This window comes from Camellia sinensis, chromosome 11 (assembly GCF_055761805.1).
Source record: "Camellia sinensis isolate YWXY chromosome 11, ASM5576180v1, whole genome shotgun sequence".
Taxonomy (NCBI): Eukaryota; Viridiplantae; Streptophyta; class Magnoliopsida; order Ericales; family Theaceae; genus Camellia; species Camellia sinensis.
Window position 1 is genome coordinate 38051577 of NC_138971.1, and position 13608 is coordinate 38065184.

General features: G+C 41.3%; 1 long non-coding RNA gene across 1 annotated transcript; it reads left to right on the top strand.

The window, feature by feature from the left end:
- Window positions 1-1604: 1604 nt before the first annotated feature.
- On the top strand, window positions 1605-2855 carry LOC145803105 (uncharacterized). Its single transcript, XR_014345215.1, has 2 exons — window positions 1605-1917; window positions 2019-2855. It is a non-coding gene; the product is annotated as an uncharacterized LOC145803105 (long non-coding RNA).
- The last annotated feature ends 10753 nt before the right edge of the window (window positions 2856-13608 follow it).

Here is a 13608-nt window from a genome sequence, read left to right on the forward strand (position 1 = left end):
TAGCAAGTTTTAGTATAACTTACTAAAATATCAAGAACAAAAGCCCACCACAAAATGAATTTTATAAAACTTATTTATACAGTATTTATTGTCAATCTGGTAGATTCTCACCCATTTTCTTGACGAAATAAAGCATGCAAAATTCACTTACACATAAATTCAATTACTGGTTTTCCCCTCTTTTTTCGAACCTAACTCTTATTTTTGGGTTATCTAAAACTATCTCATACTTGCTTATGTCTTCACAAAAAACAATCCAAACAAAACTGTGAATGAAAAGGTGTGACTGCTAAGGAATATGATTCATATCAAGCAAAAAATAGAGGAGAGCCACCTTAATTGCCTTACAGATCATTTTTATGAGTACTGTGATGTCACTTAGTATCATACAGTTGAGCAAAAAAAAAGATATAAATTGAATTTTGGCCTTTCTTAATTTCCTTAAACCAACCAATTGTTTTTCGTTGTGTGCTATACCCTCTAAATATGTAGTAGATTTGGTAAACAGTATTGTTCTGTCTTAGGGTGTATTTGAATTATGAATTTGGATACAAAAATGTGTCTGAATTCCCTACCGAATTAAGTACATCTCATATTGTGTTTTTGGAACTTGTTTTGACCTAGACTTTATTTCAAACATATCATTTGGATTTTATGGTTACTGTCATTGACTTCGATTCTGATTTACTAAATTTCATTTCCCATAATATGTTGATAAACCAGCCAAAAGAGCATAGGAAACATGATTCTTATTTCTTGACAACTTTCTCTCCTCTAACAGGAAGTTGTACTTATTTCTTTACTTTTATTGTTGTCATCGTTGTTGATGTAATGATACCGTCAATTTCTTGTGATCGATTCAATCTCCGCTATACCAAGAGTCGCGTATTCTATTTATTTTTTGACAACATATTTATTAAATATAGTTCATTCATATCATAATGTTATCGTCCATCTACTGAACAACAATGAACATGAGGACCCCCATTTACTAAAGTGCACTATACAGCTCATTTACAAGGACCCCCATTTACTGAAGAAGCTTTCAAGATGAAGCAAAAGACAGGACACACACCGGACTCTATTGCATATTGTTATGGTGAAAACGACATGGAGGTAAATATTACTCCGCTGAATTTTGTAAATGTGTTACATACATTGTTTAGTGAAACATGAATACATTGGAAAAAGCTTACTCTATTCACCTTCTTTTTTTTTTTTGTACACAGAATATTACATTCTACCAAAAAGTGCTTGTTTACACATACAGAATACTCGTATAAATGTTAGACATGTCTATTAAACTTGGTTTGGATAGTTGCAACTTATGCTATGAAATTAGTTACCATGTGCAACATGTCACTACTATTGCAAACGACAAAAACCTTTTATCCATGTAGTACTCTACAATTGTAATTGTACAAACATGTTCCTTTTTTTCTTTTCTTTTTTTCTTGCATAAACAACTCGCTTGAAATTTATGTTCGAAGTTGTAACTTGGTATTTTTAAGAAGTTGGAACTCATCACTTAAGTAAACCCATGACTTACTTCACATGTGTAATACGTGTATTTCATAGATGGATAGTGAGGGGTTTGTTGATGATGCGTAAGACCTGAGGTTGTGGCCAAACAAGATTGAGTTAGCCTTCATACAACTGATGGTCGAAGAGGTGAAGCAAGACCCTTTGTTAACTAAAAAAAACTCTTTCACCACAAGGCATTGAAGTCGGATTGGCGATGAGCTATACAATCAGTTCAAAGTTAGGTACATGGTTAACCGTTTGAAACAAAAGTACCACCGCATCAAGCAAGCTTACAATACATTTGTGAAAGTGAAGAACCATACGGGGTTCAGCTGGGATGACCAAAGGAAAATGGTCGTGGCCCTAGATAATGTTTGGGATCAATATGTTAAGGTAACTACCACCACCTTAGATTTGAGTACAACCTTTGTACTGTAGTACGTTAACTATCAAGTGACTTACTTACCACATCTTTGGTTGTCTTATTTTTGTAGGCACATCCCAAAGCTAAAGTGTTCAGGAAAAAGGGTCTAGACCATATTGACTTGTTAGATGTCCTCTTTGTAAACTCCCAAGCCACTGGCGCACTTGCCCATGCTTCAACCTAAGGACCCCTAACCCAAGGACCCCCAACCTTTTGATGAAGAAATGGATATCCAAAGTGCATTCTTTGGTGTTGGTATCAACTTAAATACCGATTTTATGCCTGTTGGTGACGACATTGAGAGAGATGATGACCCGAAGGTAGGTAGGAGTAGTGGCAATGATGGTGGCCGTAAGGGTGCACACCTTGATTTGGCATTTGATACATGGATTGCCACGAACCTTGCAAAAAAAAAGAATTTTACGCGTGTCAGAACAAAATAGCTGAAGCGAGTCAGGCCGAGAAGAAACAATATTCCATTGATGCATGTATGGACTATTCGGCAACAATGGACAGAATCACTCCCGACTAATATGTTAAGGTGTGTGAGAGTTTCCGTGATGAAGCAACGAGAATAATGTTCATGAAGATGCATTGGGTTCGTAAGCTCGCTTAGGAATTAAGTTTGACAAATGATGCAATTTTCTTTTGTTAAGCATCTAGTTTGGTGTAAGTCAATGTATGCGGCTAAAACATTAAAAATCAACTCTTAATTATTTTTTTTTAATCTGTGTATTTCATCTGTGTACTATGGCTATGTAAGGAACTTGAAGGCTGTACCAAATTATGAGTTTGCCTGTCATGACCAGAACATTAGAGGCATATTTTATATTCAAGTTTGGGACTGTTAAGAACTTCTGTTGTTACTTGTGCAATGAATTGTCGACCAATGAGGTTGAGCAGAGAAGCCTCTACTATTCACACCCTTAACATGTTTGCTTGCTACAATTACTTATGCTTAACAAAACTTATATAGTTTTGCTTGACCATCTCACAGACAGACTAATGCTGTGATTTTGTAAGCCTGATGCTTTTAGGCAAATCAGTGGGCTTACACATGATGATGTAGCCTGCTTACCAAGCTGCTGAATCATTGAGTTTTTATTATTTAGTGTTGTGGCATACATTGAATTGTGTTACTGAGGAATTTGGCCATTTTTTAGATTTGAGATCATCGAATAATTTTCCGTTCTGCTTAATATGTAGCTTTTTTTGGGTTATATCTCTAGACAGTTCATTGCTGAGGGAATTTGACCATTCTTTAGATATTTGACATCATTGGATACTTTTGCGTATGGTATTGTTCTACTTAATATGCATTTGGGATTTGTTTGAGTTTATATTTGTGCCATTGATGTGGAGCTGCTCCACCATTACTTTTTGGTTTGGTCATAAATTTTAAATATTAATTTGGTTAACTTGTTGGTTGTGCTATTGAGACTAGATTCTAAGATATTGTGAATCTTAATTTGTGCTATTAGCTTTCCTTGTTAGTTATTGATGCAATGCCGTTGGGTACAACACTTCGACTGTTGAAACAATGCAATGCCTCCACTTAAGGGGGTCAATAGGAGTACTCCAGTTAACTACCTAAACTTTGAATGGGAGGTGTATGTATTGTTCTAATTGGTGTTAAGGTCAAGTATTTAACCAGCATTTCTTTTTAAAAATTGTTTATTGCAAACATTTGGTTTCTGAAGTCTTTGTCTGCCCTACGTGTGGGAGTTTTCACAATGTTCTTCTGTTTGTGCTGTGGAAACGAATAGAAAGGGAACAAAATCCAAGTGAAATTATGTGGAAAATTAGAAAGAATTTGAAGAGAGATGCTTATTCCAATTAGGAAACTGCCTCTTAGCTATCCACTTTTGGGCCACTGGCCTTGGCTGATAGTATCCAACAATTCCATTTTGGGCCGTTGGTTATCATTAAGGATTTTGTGTGTTAGTTTTTTTTTTTTTTTTTTTTTTTGTGACACTCTAGGGGATCTTGACTCAAATTCGAAACCTATTTTCAGTCTAATCTACTATTGAAAAGGGTTTGTATTTTTGTTTCGAAGTTAGTATTATTTCCAAGTTAGTATTATAATGTTATGGATTTATGTATCAGGCCTTCATATAATGTTATGGATTTATATTATTTCCAAGTTAGTATTATAATGTTATGGATTTATGTATTAGACAATTAATTGAACCTCTTTCTCGTGTCAATGTGAATTAGATTTTCATTTTTATTTTACTTACTTTGTACTTACAGAAATAGACCCAAGCAACTCAACAAACCTGTTTGATATGGACGTCACAACGAACAATCAGGCAAATGAATTTCCTGACTACGACAACATCATGGTGGAAATGGATTCAAGTAAGGAAAGCCTGGAGAGCGAGGACAGCAAAGACATCGAGGACATTCGTGACAGCGCTGATAGCAAGGACAGTGAAGACAGTAGTGCAGAGCAGTTGAGGTCGTCATTTATTACATCAAACGACAATGACGTGGACTTTGCCATGGTATGCCAGGTATTCGAATCTGTTAGAAAAATAGTACCAAACTATCGGGAAAATATAATTTAAAGTATGCAAACGATTTTCGGGCAAAACCAAAACTGAAATAAATCGATATAATAACGTGATAAAACTATAAATAGATAAAACCTGATCGAGTCAAGTGTGTGACACTCTCTTCTTAAGACAGATTCGTCCTCCCACCGGTGCTTAGGATTCAATGGACGTCTATCTCTCAAGATACAATGATCAATGTCTTGCACTAGCCTCACTACTATTGCAAGCCTAGCAAACTTTGCTGTGCATGAACTTTCTTTATAAGAAAATTAGACTCAGGAAATATCAAGAATAAATGCAAAGTGAAGAAGAATGGCAATTCCCCCTCCAAATTGAAGTGAGGGAGATGGAATATAAAGACTTCTATGTGACTCTTTAGAAAGGTTGTGATCCTTCAAAAGGACACACCCTTTCATCTCAAGAGACAGAACCATTGGAGTAAATTTAAATTCAAATTTTCCAACAATCCCCCACATGAATGAAATTTACGGAAAGGACATGCAACAACATGCAGACAAAGAGAGAGTACATTATGGAAATATCCTGCATTGGGATAGGTAGCTTTCGGCTTTGAACCTTCCCTAGTGAAAGCCTATCGGACTTACTAGCTAATCAGTGGATACGATGCCTTGAACTGTTCAGCCGTTTGTGTAAGCCAAGACAATGGAATTCACACCGAATATCTCCAAACACAGTTTAGTTCTCACGGTTGTGCCCGTTTTGGCCTTGGGCAAGTCCTGGTGTTTCTTGAGTGCTTTAGAGAATTTAGCCTAATTAATTCTCATAGAGGCGGCCCCTTCACACTCATATAGGTGATCCTTATTTCGAGTCTCTTAAATACTCCTATTGAAAGATACCTGTAGACACCCCATTTTTGACCGACCTTAAGACTTAGACGTCACCAGTTGAGCGCTCGGTGATACTACATAATGTGCTTGTTCAGAAGTTTCAGAGTCTTGGCCGTCAGCCCTGCCTCCGGATTTCCGAACCCTCTTCTGTGCCTTGCCTCGGTTTGCGAACCAGACTCGGTTTTCTCTGTTTCTTTTCCTGAGGGGAGGGAGAGGTCCCGTAGACTATCTCTCAGTGGCCGTGGGCTACATTTTGTGGCTATAGGCCATTTTTCCCATTTCGGAGCCTAGTTTCCGGTTTTTTTGGGACCGTTGGCCGTGTGCCTCGGTTCGGGACCGCTTAACCATCTCCGTTTGCTCTAAATTTTGGCATACATCTTATTTTCTCCCTTTCAAGGGACACTGGTGTCTGAGAAACCCACTTCGTGGCCGAACGCCACTTTCGGTGCTTGGCAGCCCATTTTCGGGACCCCAAACTGCGTGTTTTGGCCCCCGAGCATTCGTTTTAAATCGGTTTTCGTTCATTTTTGGCAGGTGCCTTTGTTTCATCACCAGGAAGGTCACTGGAGGGTGGGAGGCCAGCAATTATCTTGGCAACCAGTTATATTCCATCTTCGCCCTCCGACACCCGTTTTTCTCACTTCCGAGCCAATGTTGAACACCTTGGGGCCACTTTCTTTAACCCCAAACCACATATTTGTGTTGTACACACATGAGAGGATCCTAATATGATATGGCCGGCCAGAAAATCCAATTGAACCTTTTGAACCCCTCTTAAAAATGGCTTGTTCTCTCTCCTGTTTCAGAGTTGCCAATTTTGAACCACAGGGTTGTGATGAGGGGATCTGGGAGGCCACCTTTTTGTGGTGGCCGGCCACTAATTGAACTTGACCTATTTGACCCCTAGCCGGCCGGCTAGGGGGGGTGGCCGGCCGGCCACCTTGTAACAAGCCCGCGGGGGACCTCGCTACAGCTCGGACTCGATTTGTTGTCACGGTTCTAAGTCTGAACCAAAGAGTCCAAATCCGGCAAATCGTTTTGAGAAAAAACAGATTTTTGAAAGAAGTGCCAAACATGGACTGCTTTGCCAGATACAGAGTCGCCACCTAAATATTTTATTTTGGAAAATTTAGGAAACCCTGACTCGGTGCCAAAGGCCACGTGTCCGTCATCACCAAAGTTGCCTCGGCTCGGGAACTTGGGTACGATTGGGAAAGGTCACTTCGTGAGCACCCCCGCTCGCCCGATCAAAGATCGGCCTCTACTAACCGTGATATCTATTTTTGAAAACTTTGTGTGTTCTTATTCCGGTTATTAGCCTAGGTTACTATGTGATGCATACAGCATATAAGTATAGACTGGGTCGCCCGAATTGGAACAAAACATTTCATGCTTGTTTATTTGAAAATGGTTTGATGATGCTACTCGCAAGTAGGCTAAGACGTGGATTTGCCACCCTCAGGTGGGCTTAGAAAAATGTGATTTTGCCACTATCTAGTGGGCTTAAAACTCACAGTCAATGATTTGTTCCAATTTAAACAACCCGACCTTCACCCACAGGCATTCAGGCAGTTATATCACATAAGCACATAGCCTCATGGTAAGCATGCTATTCATGGCATTCACTCACACGCATGCAAGGATGCTAAAGCATAGAACTTACCGAGTACTCCAAGCCAAAATAGGAACTCATTAGAAATCATGCATGAATCCTAAGTATACAGAAATGCCTAATGCAACACATGCAAAATGCAACTATAGCAGGCTCGGCTATTCTAAGATGGCATATGAAATGCTACAACTATCATGTATTCAACTTGGGAATTGAAAGTACAATGCAATTAGTATGATGCGCCGAGCCCGGTGCATGCAATACAGATGAATGAATGCAAACATGCTGTCATACTGTATGCTAATTTAAATATGCCTTAATCTAACCATCATAAGCGGATAAATAAAAGGGAGAAAGACGTGGGGTTGGAAGACATACATCACACTCACGCACACTTATTACAGTTGTGCCCTCGCGCAGAGGGTCCGAATAAATAATACAGTCCAAATATTACAGTCCCGAATAAAAGAATATTACAGTCCAAAATATTACAAAATTCTAATTAATTAATGAATTAACTAAGAAAGTAAATGAAACTGGCGTGCAAGCCAGGGACTGCCTTGCTTCTGATGGATGATGCATGTCCGGGTTGCCTTGCGCAGGAATCCACCGGAATGCCCCAATTAGCCTCTGTTTACACCTGTTTTTTAAATGCGTGCCAAGTCCCAAAAAGTTGCTGATTCCTGATTTTGCTGCAACAGAGAGCAGGAAAGGGGCATAGCAATGTATTTGCACAGATATATGCATGTTTCGAACCTCGTGCCACCAATCACGCATATCGAGGCATGATGGCCGAGGAGTCGAAATGCACAACTCAATATAGGATGAATGCACATGAAACTACAGCTAAAACCTAACTCCATCATGGATAATTCGGAGTGTCGGTGACTGGGGAATTGAGACACATTCCGTCACTCGGAGTACGAAATGTACCTCGTTTCCCGTGCCCGGGCTAACTCCTATTCCGGACACGATGCAATATGCATGATATGCATGAAATGCAACTAAGATATAATCCTAACATACACAATGCTGCACACGGGCACGCAAACCGAGAAAATGACAGAATGCAATCTAAGATACAACCTAGTATGCACAATGCTATGAAAATGAGATGCCTCGAAGTGCGTGCACACGGGCACGCAAACCGAGAAAATGGCGGAATGTAATGAAAATGAGACGCCTTGAAATGCGTGCGCACGGGCACGCAAACTGAGGCGATGACAGAATGCAATGAAAATGAGATGCCTCGAAATGTGTGCACATGGGCACGCAAACTGAGGCAATGATAGAATGCTATGAAAATGAAACGCCTTGAAATGCGTGCGCACGGGCACGCAAACCGAGGCGATGATGGAATGTAATGAAATGACATGAAAACATGATATGGGCTTATACCAACATGAATGAGCCTCAGCCACACTCACATAGGATGCCGGCGGATAAAAATGGGGTGCCTCGAAATGCGTGCACACGGGCACGCAAACCGAGGCGGTGGCAAAATGCGATGCAATGTCATGCAAACATGATATGGGCTTATACCAACATGAGTGAGCCTCAGCCACACTCACATAGGACGTCGGCGGATAAAAATGGGGTGCCTCGAAATGCGTGCACACGGGCACGCAAACCGAGACAATGGCAAAATGCGATGCAATGACATGGAATGGATAGCAATCATTCTAATGGAATTTCAGCACTAAAATATGGGGGAAAACAGTCCCGAAATGAGGCGAAATGACATGAAATGCATGGAATTGTCCCGAAATGCGAATTTAGGCGCCCGAAATGGCCTATAGCTATGCCAAACATGCACAACATGGACATGAAATGCAAAGACAGAAGCTAGACAGTCCCAAAAAAGGCACTTTCACAGTTATAAACATGGCCAAACAGAAAGCATAGGTATGGCAAAAATGGCATGCAAGAATAGGGGCCAAGAGAGGGGTAATGAAGCAAGTGATATAAGAAAAACCCAAACTGAAAAATTTCCTTCTACAACATTGAATAGGGACCAAAAATATGAATATTTACAGTATATGGCAAGCTTCGAATCAATATACAAACATGCTAAAAAATGAGCACAAGATTGAGGCTCAAAAGGTGCTATAACATGAAGTATACAAAATAATCACCAAACGGAAAAAAAGTGTTAATGAAACATGAAGTATAGGCCAAAATAAGGCCACTTTCAGTTCTGTGAAAAAGCCAAAAACAGAAGCAAAGGGGGCTACCAATTTATGCAAAAATGGGGCCAAATAAGGGATATAACTACAAGTGACATATGAAGGCACCAAATGGTGAGGGGCCCTTCAACAATGTTGAAGAAGGGCCCAAAATAAGCACATTCACAGATTACATCATGCTCAAAAACAGATTAATCATGGGCCAAAAATAGCATGCAAGATTATGACATATAAGAGGATTAATGAAGCAAGTGCATCATGGAGGGCTCAAACAGGGTTGAGCCCTTAGTGAAAAGTGAAGATAAGCTCAAAAGAGGGTCACTTTCAGTTTTGGTCGGAGCTCAAATGTATAAGAAGGAGAGGCTAAGAAATATTGCAAAGAAAAGCTCAAAAAAGAGAAAATGGCAACTCACCTTTGGAGACAAGTCTTTTGTTGCTTCTTGGACCAATTTGCAGCTCCTTTAGCCTTTGAGAAGCCCTCCTTGTTGCTGGAAATGAAGTGGTGATGGTAGAGCTTGGAGGTGATGAAGAAAACAAGGTGTAGGACTTAAGGTTTTTTAGGAAAATGAGAAGGATGGAGGGAGATATGGATCTTGAGGCTTGAAGAACAAATTTTCTAACCCCCAAATGTGATGCCACCAGCTGGTTATATGGACAAAAAAAGGGTGTAAAGGTGGGGCAAAAAGGAGGTAAGCTTTCCCCTACAAAATATCCCCTGGATTGGGATATTTTCTGGGGGAAACAGCTGCACAGCTGTAAAGTGCAAGTTGAGAGGAAGCAAGCCGGCCTTTTACTTTTTCTGCAGGTGGCCGGCCAGCCACCCCCCCTAGCCGGCCAGCTAGGGGTCAAAAGGGTCAAGTATAATTAGTGGCCGGCCACCACATATTGGTGGCCTCCCAGGTCTCCTCTTCACAACCCCGTGGTTCGAATTTGGAAATTCTAAAACAGAAGAGAGAACAAGCCAATTTTAGGAGGGGTTCAAAAGGGTCAAAAGGAATTAATGGCCGGCCATAAAATTTTAGGGTCCTCCCATGTGTGTACATCACAAATATGTGGTTCAAAGTTCAAGAAAATGGCCCCAAGGTGTTCAACATTAGCCCGGAAAGAGGGGTTCAAAAGGGTCAAATTGAATTAATGGCCGGCCACCACTTTTTAGGATCCTCCCAAGTGTGTACATCACAAATATGTGGTTTGGGTTTGAAGAAAATGGCTCCAAGGTGTTCAACATTGGCCCGGAAGTGCGAAAAACGGGCGTCGGAGGGCGCCGGAGGAGTAAAAAGCTGGTTGTTGAAACAATTGCTGGCCTCCCACCCTTCCATGACCTTCCTAGTGATGAAACAGAGGTACCTGCAAAAAACGAACGAAAACCGATGCAAAACGAATGTTCGGGGGCCAAAACACGCAGTTCGGGGCCCCGGAAACTGCCTGTTAAGCACCGAAAGTGGCGTTCGGCCACGAAGTGGGTTTCTCGGACCCCAGTGTCCCTTGAAAGGGAGAAAATAAGATGTATGCCAAAAAAAACAGAGCAAATGGAGATGGTTAAGCGGTCCCGAACCGAGGCACACGGCCAACGGTCCCGAAAAACCGGAAACCGGACTCCGAAATGGGCAAAATGGCGTGCGGCCAAAAAATGTAGCCCACGGCCACTGAGAGATGGTCTACGGGACCTCTCCCTCCCCTCGGGAAAAGAAACAGAGAAAACCGAGTCTGGTTCGCAAACCGAGACAAGGCACAGAAGAGGGTTCGGAAATCCGGAGGCGGGGCTCGCAGCCAAGACTCTGAAACTTCTGAACGAGCACATTATGCAATATCACCAAGTGCTCAACTGGTGACGTCTGAGTCTCAAGATCGGTCAAAAATGGGGTGTCTACACACCTGCAACTCCAAAAGGTGGCCGGCCATGATCCTCTCGATTGGCACTTTACAGCTATATAGCTGTTGTTCCCCAGAAACATCTGTATCCGGGGGATATTTTGTGGGGAAAAGCCTTGGTCCTTTTCCCCCACCCTTTCCTTCCATGCTCCCCCTCCTTTTGGTCCATATAACCAGCTGCAAGCATTGGTATTAGGGGTTAGAAAAAAATTGCTTCAAGGAGAGGCATCCAAATCTCCCTCTATCTCTCTCATTTTCTCAAAAACTCCTAAGTTCTACCCCATTCCTTCATCACCACCAAGCACCACCACCACCACTCCATTTCCAGCAGCAAGGAGGGATTCTCAGAGGCTAAAGGTGCTGCAACTTGGCCCAAGAAGCAACCAAAGATTGGTCTACAAGGGTGAGTTGTCATTTCCCCCTTTTTGAGCTTATTTTTGCAACATTTCTTAACCATACGTGCTTACTGATTTGAGCTCCGACCAAAACTGAAAAGGTCATTTTTTTGAGCTCATTTTCTTATTTCATTAAGGGCTCAACCCTGTTTGAGCCCCCCACCTTGCACTTGCTTCAATACCTTCCTTGAATGCTATTTTCTTGCATACTTTGGAATCCCATTATGCTTCCATTTTTGAGCGTTTTACAGAACTAAAAATAGGCTCATTTTGAGCCCCTCTTCAACATTGAAGAAGGGCTCAACACTGTTTGGGACCTCCATGATATACTTGCCTTTACATTCTCTTTTGGTCCCCATTTTTGCATGCTTTGGCAGCCCATTATGCTTCCATTTTTGGTCATTTTATAGAACTGAATATAGTCTTATTTTGGCCCATTCTTCATGTTTCATTAAGGGCTTTTGGCTGTTTGATGGATATTTAGCATACTTTGTGCTTTGGCCACCTTTTGGCCCATTTTCTTGCATAAGAGCTTAGCCATATCTATGTTTGTTTTTGAGGTTTTTACAGTTCTGTAAAGTGGCTTATTTTTGGCCCCTCTTCAATGTTGTTGAAGGGCCCTAACCTGTTTGGAGTCAGCAGCTGTGAGTTGCTTCATAATCTCATATTTAGGGCCATTTTTGCATACTAGTTTTGCCCTATTTATGCTTTCTGTTTGGCCATGATTTGTACTGGTAAAATGCTTATTTTGGGGCCTCCTTGCTTCTGTATTTTCATTCCATGTACCAATTATGCATGCTTTGTATAGCTGTAAGCCATTTCACGTACTTAATCTTGCATTTCGGGAGAAATTCCATGCATCGGGTGTGTTTTCGCCTTATTTCGGGGTGTTTTCCCCCACATTTCAGTGCTGAAATTCCATTAGCATGTTTGCATATCATATTTCCATGTCATTTGCATTGCGTATGCCATTGTCTCGGTTTGCGTGCCCGTGTGCACGCATTTCGAGGCACTTCATTTTCATCCATCGACATCCTATGTGAGTGTGGCTGAGGCTCTCTCACGTTAGTGTAAGCCCATATCATATTTCCATGTCATTTGCATTGCGTATGTCATTTTCTCGGTTTGCGTGCCCGTGTGCACGCATTTCGAGGCATCTCACTCTTTTTTACAGCATAGTGCATATTAGGTTGTATCTTAGATCGCATTCTGTCATTGCCTCGGTTTGCGTGCCCATATGCACGCATTTCGAGGTATCTCATTTTCGTAGTATAGTGCATACTAGGCTGTATCTTAGTTACATTCATGCATGTCATGCATATTGCCTTGCGTTCGGGATAGGAGTTAGCCCGGGCACGAGAAACGAGGTATGTTCCGTACTCCGAGTGACGGAACGTATCTCAAATTCCCCAGTCACCGACACTCCGGATCATCCATGATGGAGTTAGGTCTTGTTGTGTTTTCATGTGCATTCATCCCATATTAAATTGTGCAATTCGACTCCTCGGCCATCATGCATCGATATGCGTGATTGGTGGCACAAGGATCGAGGCATGCATATATCTGTGAAAATACATTGCCATGCCCCTTTCCTGCTCTCTGTTGCAGCAAAATGAAGAATCAGCAACTTTTTGGAGTTTGGCGCGCATTTCAAGAAAAGGTGTAAATAGAGGCTAATCGGGGCATCCCAGTGGATTTCCGCGCAAGGCAGCCCAAACATACATCATTCATCAGAAGCAAGGCAGCCCCTGGCATGTATGCCAGTTTACAGTTTTCTTAGTTAATTTGTAAATTAATTAGGAATTTGTACATTATTCGGACTGTAATATTTGGACTGTAATATTCTTTCATTTGGGACTGTATATTTATTCGGACCCTCTGCGCGAGGGCACAACTGTAATAAGTGTGCGTGTGTGTGTTGTATGCCTTCCAACCCCACGTTTTTCTTCCCTTTTATTTACCTGCTTATGATGGTTAGATTAGGGCATATTTCAATTAGCATACAGTATGATAGCATGTTTGCATTCATTCATCTGTTTTGCATGCACCGGGCTCGGCGCACCATACTAACTGCATTTGTATTTCAATTCCAAGTTGAATACATGTTAGCTGTAGCATTCCTTATGCCATGTTTAGAATAGCTGAGCCTGTTATAGTTGCATTTTTGCATATGTTGCATTAGGCATTTT